Here is a 9,592-nt window from a genome sequence, read left to right as displayed (position 1 = left end):
GTGCAGGGGGAACAGGAGAAGCCCCCTGCCTCCTTAGCCCAGTGCAGGGTCAGGCAACTGGAGCCAACACCTGTAAGTGTATCAAGAATAAAAGAATACAAAGAGACCCCATGTCCAAAGGGATAACTAAAAGTGATAAAGAGCTAACCAAATCAATGCCTCATACCCATGCTATGCTACCTAACAAGGATCTATGGAGAAAACAGTCAATACGAATGGATAAAACCTTTCCATGCTTTATGAGACCTTGTCTATGAGTGATTTAATATATAATGCTAATTTTCCTTTGAGTGTTTTACAGATGTGAAACCCATTTGAAAGATACCTGAAGAATCAAAGGCCAACTATAGACAACTGTTAAGAAAATCTACAGTACCAGGGGTGGGTTGCCCCCCTATGAGCTGTTGGTCAGAGAAAGCTCCTAAAGGTCTTCTAGTTCACCATGGCTATTGTCATTAATGTCAATTGTATGCTAGCAAGGTCATTAATGCTATGTTGCTGAGGACACTGCATGTTGTGAGCATGGGAGAAGAAGAGAAGGTACAGAGAATAAGCCAAAAAACTCTGTGCCACTGGATGGATGAAATTCATCTTACCAGAAGGCTTTAAACAGATGGTTGGGGAAGAAAGGATCCCCTATAACTCTACTCAACGATGGACCACATGTGCTGCACACTACAGACATGCCAAGAAATACCTGCAAGTGCAATAATGGCTCGACCACATACGTACAACTGACAAATTTCTAATTGGATAAGGCCTGCTCCTCAGAGTGGAACACACATCTGGTGCTGTAGACCAGGCCAATGCCTTTTGTCAAGAAAGGCTACAGGCCATAGTGGAGAAGCCATCATGAGCATACTGTTTAATGAATATAGTACACCTACTGGGATATCTTCTAGGCATCTGTAGTTACATTCATGTTTGTTTAAATGTGTCTACTTCCTTCCATTTTTCTTAATAGTAGAAGAAACACCACTGAGATAGATCAGTGGCCATGGCCTAAACATGACTAATGGGGAGGCCCAGGAAGCCACTCTCTCGCCATGACACAAGAGAGACTGACCTACATCTATCACCCCCTCCAAGGCTCAAGGACTTTAGCAGAGATGGACTGAAAGATTGTAAGAGTGGAAGAAAGGGGTGGAGTGTCTCCCGATTGGCTAGTTCCTCCAATGGGCGGTGCCTGCAGCAGAGTGTGGGCTATGGAGATATGATTGGGAGCCATGTTGGAACGGAAGCCCTGAGCTGAGCTAGAGAAGCTGTGAGTCCTGGGGAAGCGCACGAGTCATGGGGACACAGCACACAACAGCCGAAAGACAGAATGGACTGACTTTTAATGGACCTGGCCCCAGAGGTGTGAGCGAATTATGTGTGTGGCAAGGTCTGATAAGGTAGGCTCTGAGGCACAGCATGGGGCTGGGCACTGGGTACTCATTCCTTTGTAAGTTAACAAGCACACATAAAATATATTATATACTTTGTCTGATCGCATAGGAGATCCAGAGAGGGAATTTGGGCCATATGATTTGTCTAATAGTGCCAGGAGCAAGGGAACCTAAGAGAATCTGGGTGACAGAGAGGTGGACAGGACAAGAAGCTGCACCACTGGTTCAGGAATTATTCACAGTTGGTAGCTGCTACAAGAGGGAGAGTTAATATTCTTTAAGGTTGTGATGCTGAATAATTAGACCAGCCTCCAAGGGATGTACCCACATCCAAAGGCATCTGGGAACAAAAATGAAATTCAATCGGCTTTTAGAAATAACATCAGTTGAAGGAATGGTTAGGAAAGTGGAGTGAATCTGAGAGATAATGAAGGACAGTCTGAATATGATCAAAACTCTGTAGGAAATTATCAAAGGATAAAAATATTATCAACAATATGTAACAAATGCTCATTGCAAAATGAGTTCCTAAACATTAGATGCCTACATATAATTCCATGAGGTGCTGTAATTTTAAGTGGAAATCTGAATTATAAGTTACTACTGTGATTATTTGGATACTTAGGTACACTGCCATTTTTTTGAAAGTCTTTAAAACATGGTATAGAAAATATGTGACATCAAATCAATAATTCACAAAGGCCCACCCCTAAAATGAAGAGCTGTAGGCAATCAAAGGCTGTTAAGAGAAGGAGAATCACCCTGATAAGTTATCCAGTCTCTAGTGGTCATCACTTAACACATGTACACAAGAGCAACATTAAACAGGCTAAGTACTATATACATATATATATATATGTGTGTGTGTGTGTAAACAGTAAAACGTATGCGATTATAAAATAAATATTTGTAAAATGTTAAAGTGGTCATTGGTATATGATGTATAAGGAAATATTTTTATCAGTTTCTTGCTGTACAGTGAAGAAGCATGCAGAGGAACTAGAATCTATTCAGAAGGAAAACTTGGAGGTAATGAAAGTGTTGAAAAATAACATACATTGGAAAAATGGAAGGATGTATAACTGTTTCAAGTAAAGTAGCAGCCTAGGAAATGACTCGATAGTGATCTTCAGTAATGTCAATTGTTCCCAAGTGGTCATTACAAAATGTATGTCTCCCAGGAGAATGTTACTTATGACTTTATCTTGGGTGGTTAAGTAAGAAGATATGTAAAAAAGTTGAAAAATTGAATAGGCTTGAAGTGAGAAGTCAGAAAAATGCTCTTTTCCAGGAATAATAATAAGAATATGATATTTATTCATTCTCTGGTGGTGATTTTTATAGAGAGTAGAGAAGGAAACCTGTGACCCCTCTAGTGGCATTTGAAGCTTGGAGGTTCAAGAATGTTTACTCACTCCCTGGAATGTGAAATTTCTGTTTCTCTTTGTACCATCAATCTGAGAAATAACTGTTTTACCTGATAAAATTCCCCCCTTCAAATTTGTTGTTTCCCAAGTGGTTCTTGGGTATTATTCATTATCACTCTCTGAACTATTTCAACACTCTCACAGATACAAGGTCAAATAGCTAAAGTCTATATTGACTCTAGTATATATTAGAAATTTTACTTTTAAGCAGACAATCAGCAAGTGTATTTTCAATTATTTCTCTCAATTCTCTTATTAATGTAATTTTAACAAAATGGAATGTAAATATCATTTATAGAGTAGTATTTCATTTTTTCCTGCATCATTAAAGTCAAGTATAACTTGTCCACTATTAAAATGATTCTTGAAGCCAGGTGTGGTGGTGCACGCCTTTAGTCCCAGCACTGGTGAGGCAGAGGCAGGTGGACCTCTGTGAGTTCAAGGCCAGCCTGGCCTATGTGAGTTCCAAGCCAACTGGGACTACAGGGAGACCCTGTGTCATTCAAAAAAAAAAAAAAAAAAAGATTCTTTATCTGGGAGTTGAAAGCATCATGACCATGTTGTTGTTGTTCTCATTATATGTTGGTTCTTAAAACAGCCCTCTGTATTTTAAGGTTCTCTGAAGTGGGAGTGGTTTTCTGTTTTAGGATTATCAATTTTCATTCTTTGGAAAATTGTAGCTTCAGTGAAAACAGTATGCCTTAATCAAATAGGTAATTTTCTTTCTCATAAAAGCATACAACAAGCATGCATGTCCTTTCTTACCTTTCAGAGAATAAATTTAATCCATGGGGCCATGTGGGAGATTCAGACAGCTTCTGATCCTGTTTACATAAAACACTCAATGCCTTATCATTCATCAGCTCTGTTCCTCTGACTCCTGGCTGCACATGCTTTATCCATTGGAGTGTCTTCCGGTCTTGGAAGAGAATGAGACAACTGGAGAAAAGAAGCCTTGATTCCGGCTAAACGTCCACAGTGGATTCTACGTTAAACACATATAACTCAATCATTCTGACTTTGTACTTCAGTATTGAAGTCAGGCATGATAATGCAGTAAATTTTTACTTGAAGTCACTAAATCTCAAAGCTTATTATTTTTCTGACAGGCTATTTTGTAAATGCAATATCTCAATGTAATCTTTAACTCTGATGTTGTCAATGCAAAAGTATAACTCTCACTTCAAAGAGGGTAAGAGATTGTTTATTCTGGAGCCAAATAGAGTGACCATGGCCCGAGAACACAGATTCAGGTTACCCCAAATTCCATTTTTCAGCAAGGTAACAGTTGCCTTACATTTTTATAGTAACAGAATGAAGAAAAGCCATAAATCAAGACACTTTTCAAATACATTGGAGGATGCATTCGGTAGATGGGTCGCAGCAAAGCGGGAGGGTTCTTACTATAGGTCTCAGATGTTACCTGATGACATTCTTAGTTTTTGTATTGGTGAGACCTGGTGGTCTGCTAAGTTAATACATTCTAAAAGGTTTTTATCTATTAGTCGCAGGATGTTACATCAGAAAGAGAGGAAAGGAGTGGCTGTTTATGAGGCTAAAGATGGCCCGAGATAAATGGTGATTAGACTCTGGACCTGCAACATTCCAAACTCTCCACAGTGTCCAAAGTGATAATCAGTTGATCAGCCTTGCAGGAAGTTCAGTCAAAGGTGCAGGAGTTCTTTTGGGGAACTTTTCATTCACAATGTTTTCTCATTTATTGAACAATATTTCCAGTTTTTATATTGAAATCTTTGATTGCCTGTTTTGTGATTCCATGCAGTTATGAATAACAAATAATTTTTATGAGAAATTAGCTTTCTTCCTTAACTTCTCCAAATGTACTAAGGGTTTAATAATTTATTCTGTTTATTTATTTATTGCTATTTATTATTTATTTATTTATTTATTTATTTATTATTTTTGACCGGGTCTCCCTAGTCCCAGCCCACTTGGAAGTCACTATGTGGATCAGGTTGGCCTCAGTCTCACAGAAATCCATCAGCCTCTGCCTCTCCAGGGTGGAATTAAAGGCCTGTGGCACAATGATGGTTTTTGTTACTCTACCTCAACTTTTATTTTAAATGTTAAACATGTATTTAAACATGAAATTTTAAAATCTTTTGTTTGGTTTACGATAACTTGTGACACTTTAGCAAATTGGCAAGTGTTCACTCTTCATCTAAAAGTTGGTATAACCAGGAAGTTACTCAAAACTTCAATAAGGAACACAAATACCAGCTCCAAACAAGGTACTCCATGCACATGAGCTGCTGCCTGAGCCTCTTGGAGCTTAGGACCGAGCCTAGGCTAAGGATATATGAGTGACCATGGCCCGGGAACACAGATTCAGGTTACCCCAAATTCCATTTTTCAGCAAGGTAACAATTGCCTTACTATAACTCTCACTTCAAAGAGGGTAAGAGATTGTTTATTCTGGAGCCAAATAGAGTGACCATGGCCCGAGAACACAGATTCAGGTTACCCCAAATTCCATTTTTCAGCAAGGTAACAGTTGCCTTACATTTTTATAGTAACAGAATGTTATATATGAGTGTATTGCCTGAATGTTTGGAAGTGCACTGGGGTGGTGTTCTGTAGTGCCCCCGCTGGCCAAAGGAGGGTATTGGATCCCTGGGAAATGGAGTTACAGGCTGTTGTTAGCTTGCTAAGTTAATACATTCTAAAAGGTTTTTATCTATTAGTCACAGGATGTTACATCAGAAAGAGAGGATAGGAGTGGCTGATTATGAGGCTAAAGATGGCCCGATTTCTTAACTGCTAAGCCATCTCTCCAGCCCTCGCCCAGGTTTTGAAATTACTTTTGTTTTCCCCTTTTTAAATTGAACTTTTGCAAATTAAATACAATATATTTTAATCATATTTAGATACCCTCACCTATCTTTACCCTCACAGACAGCTGCTCCGTTACCTTATAAAGTGACCGCATGCACAAATCCCACACAAGCTCAAACAAGACAAACTCCCAGGACAGATGTGGGGAAGTGGTGAAGAAACCTGAACCATACCTGAGCAAGTAAGTTTTGCCAACCTACAGCAGCTCCGAGGGGAGAGTCAGCATCTTTTATAGATATGACTCTTGGTATCTTAACCAGGTTCCAGTGCATGGACCCACACTGAAGGATATTTTGAGATGCAAATTAGACCCTATAGGCATATGTTAATTAAATTGGGCAAGGGACAGTAAAGGAAGATGCAGGGAGAGGATGAAATTGAAATGCCATCAAATTATGAAAACTACAAAAATTCAATAAAAATAATAGCTAACAAAGAAAATACATCTTTCTAATACTCTCAGAGAAATACGATTTTCCTTTTATTTTAAGGCGTCTTTTTCAATAAGCAAGTGTAAAGCCAGCTTCCTAAAATCCTTTCATGTTTCCCCTGCCTTAGGAATTATATGATAAAAAAGATTATCTAATCAATTTGTGTTGGCATAGTTAATAAAAAATTGTATGTAAGTAGTACCTATCCCAATGTATCGCCTCAAAGATTATGCAGTTAACTCTAGTTGTATGATAAAATAGCATATTATACACTAACAATTTATAATACTTTGAAATATTTTAATTGCTTATTACACAAAATTTATACAAATTTTATTATACTATTTGCTTTGTAAAGCATGAAATTTTTACTGCATTCTTGTATATATATGCATAGCATAAAAAATCTATTAACATAGTCATAGCAAATTCATTCAAGAGTCATATATGAAACATCTACTCTGTCAAAATTTCTTTCCACATTCTCAAAATGCATTGCATGGCATTCTAATCCACTAAGGTGGATAACAGTCCCCAGAGATGTCTGTGTCCTACTCTGTGAATGTGGCACTATATTGATAAATTGGACTGCAGGTATGATAAAATCAAGTACCTTGCTATGGAAGAAATATCCCAGGTGTGGCCCAATGTGATCATATATGTCCTCAAGAAAAACAGAAAAACAAGGACCAACTTTGGAATACAAGAAGGGATGGGAGAATCAGAGGTTGGAGTGAAGTGCCAGGGCCCATCTTCCCCCACAGTGGTGATTTCTCCAGAATGAACCATCTCTGGAAACAGATTTTTTTCAGTGATGCTAAAACTTTGATAAATTTTGTTATTAATTTAAATGCAGTCATGTTTATCTTTGATTGACAGAGCCTAGATTTCATCCCCAGGCAATTCATTTTGGATCTCAGGATAATGAAATAACCCAGTTACTGTTGATGGACACTTCTCACAAGCCTAGAAAAATAACATAATTGTCACAGTGATACTAAGTATAGATATCCACTATATAATATACATAGTTGTACAAGGTCATTAGCAAACCTCCACACTTGGTTCTTGGTTTGGAGCATGTGCTATACTTTTGCTGGTATATATTTAAAAGCGGGAAAAGAAAGCCAGATCATTCTACACAACAGTCTCAGTCCTGGCCTTTGCTGCCTCTGGGGATCTTTCTACCACCTTGAGACAAACTTCAAGCTAGGGGCTTTTAGGACAAACGGTAGGTAGATAGAGACCTGGATATCCCAAAAATTCCAGTCATGCCTAGAAATCTTTTCCAAAGTTAATGAAAGAATCCAGAACCTTCTAAAACCTCAAAAAAGATGCTTGACCAGCTTGAACTGTTTAGTTGAAACTGGAACAAAATAACGACAGAGGTTGAAGTAAGAGAATAAGCAGCACCCGTATTAGCCATGTCACTTACATGTGCTATGCTCTGAATGGCAAGGCAAGCAGGTAAACAGCTTTGTCTGACTTATAATAGGAAATAATTACTCGGTCAGAGAGAGAGAGAGAGAGAGAGAGAGAGAGAGAGAGAGAGAGAGAGAGAGAGATCACAGAAGGGTCAGGAAAGAACAGTAAGTACAAGGAGAAGCTGATTGCAACAGTTCAGATGAGGAACAAGATATGGTTTGAAATAGAATGAAAAATAGAGGGGCCAGTTAGTGAGCCATAGAGGTGTTTTGAAAGTGAAAAGGCAGGATATTCGATTAAATTAAACATGGTTTACAAGAAAATTTTACATTAATGGTTGATACAGGGTAAACTTATGTAAAAGCTGAATGGTTTGAAGTGAGCTCAATTTTACACAGGTAATGTTGCAGATGCCAATAAGATATAGAAGGGAGATGTCCAGTAAGAAGTTACTGTTATTCCTACATCAAATTATAGCAAGTGTGAGAAATGTCTGGGGTGAAAAGATATGCTCAGTAACCAATAAGATTAATGCAGTTTTAAAATCAAGGTCAAGAAAGGCTTTTGTTGAGGATAATTTAGAAAAAAGAATAAAACTTATTAGTTGAGATCTGGAGGTTTCCAGATCTGAAAAATGGGCCAGCATTGAGAAGGATGCTAGAGCTAAATTTTATCTAACACTATGTTGTATGTGACTTATATACAATATATGATTTAATACCCTACTTTAAAGGTGGTAATAACCAATGGTAAAATAAGCTAATTTTCCTACTACTAAAGATAACTACTTAGGATGAAGTCCATAATTTATTCAACTCCCAAGATTCAAGTATTAAACAGAGGTAAGAACTGGGCTCCATGGCCGTGGTCTTCTGTTCTTGTATGGAAATATTCCATGCAAACTTCTAAAGTTTCGCTTGTCATATATAAGGCTATTTGTGATTGAAATCCCTTCCAGTTGATCTTTATTTATTAACCACAAAATGACTCAAAACTGGGATATGACCCATTATTTCCTGTTCAATATTATGCAAGATAGTTTACCCAGAACATTAAAAGGAGTGGAGAAGGCTGCTGGAAGAAAAGAGTCACATTCCAACAATTCAGATTGCTTATTACTGCCTCATTTCTCCCCTGTTGGTTGTATCCCTTCAATTGTTGAGCAGTATCTCACATGTTAAGCATCCTTTGTGTTTGGTGAGACTAGCAGATATTTCATTAAAATTATCATAAAACTGGCAAGCAATGTCAACTCTAAATAATTTCACTGTGTAAGCCAATGGGACATAAATATTTCCTAGCTAATAAAAAGCTAAGTGAGATGCATAGGGGAGTCTTATGGAATCCATTAACTTAGTTTTACTTTTTCTCTGATTTCAGCAGTTATTAGAGTTACTATAGAAAGGATAAAAAAGAAAGAGAGGAGAGTCAGGAGGAAATGGACAAAGGAAGAGGAGCTCTGTCTAAGATATTTTTAATGTCTTTGGTTTAACTTAATTTATGCTTCATAGCCACCAGGATTTACGATTATTTTATCAAAACATAGGATATTAACCTTTGTCAGTGCATAAGTATAGTGTAGCGCAAGAATATTTAACTGAGTGACCGCTGTGCACTCGGAAGATGATGTTTACAGCCGCCTTCAAACTCCTCCATCTCCCTTAGAGAGTGAATCACTCACTGTGACTCCCTGGCCCTTCTGCTTCCAGCACTGTTTGCTTTGTCCTTCCTTTAGGGTTTATGCAACTTGAATTCTCTCACTTTCAGGCATCTCTATTTAGAAAATCCTAAAGAGCTTTTGCTCATTGTTATATGTAATGCCAGGGCAAATTCTAGTCGAACTTAGTTGCTTTGGTGAAGAACATTTTCTTATTTGCTCAGATGTTCTTATGACATCAATACAGGATAATGCACAAAACAAAATTATTCATTCCAAATCTCTTCAGAAAATCCTGGAAACTAGGACATACTTTCCAAAATAGCAGCTAAATATTTTGTTCAGTGGGTGGGGAAAAATCATCTTTGAAATATGGATTTTCTTATTATTGATTAAATTTGTGCATAT

The sequence above is a fragment of the Nannospalax galili genome, unplaced genomic scaffold (assembly GCF_000622305.1).
Source record: "Nannospalax galili isolate Female #2095 unplaced genomic scaffold, S.galili_v1.0 scaffold131, whole genome shotgun sequence".
NCBI classification, from domain to species: Eukaryota; Metazoa; Chordata; class Mammalia; order Rodentia; family Spalacidae; genus Nannospalax; species Nannospalax galili.
This window is presented reverse-complemented; position numbering follows the sequence as displayed.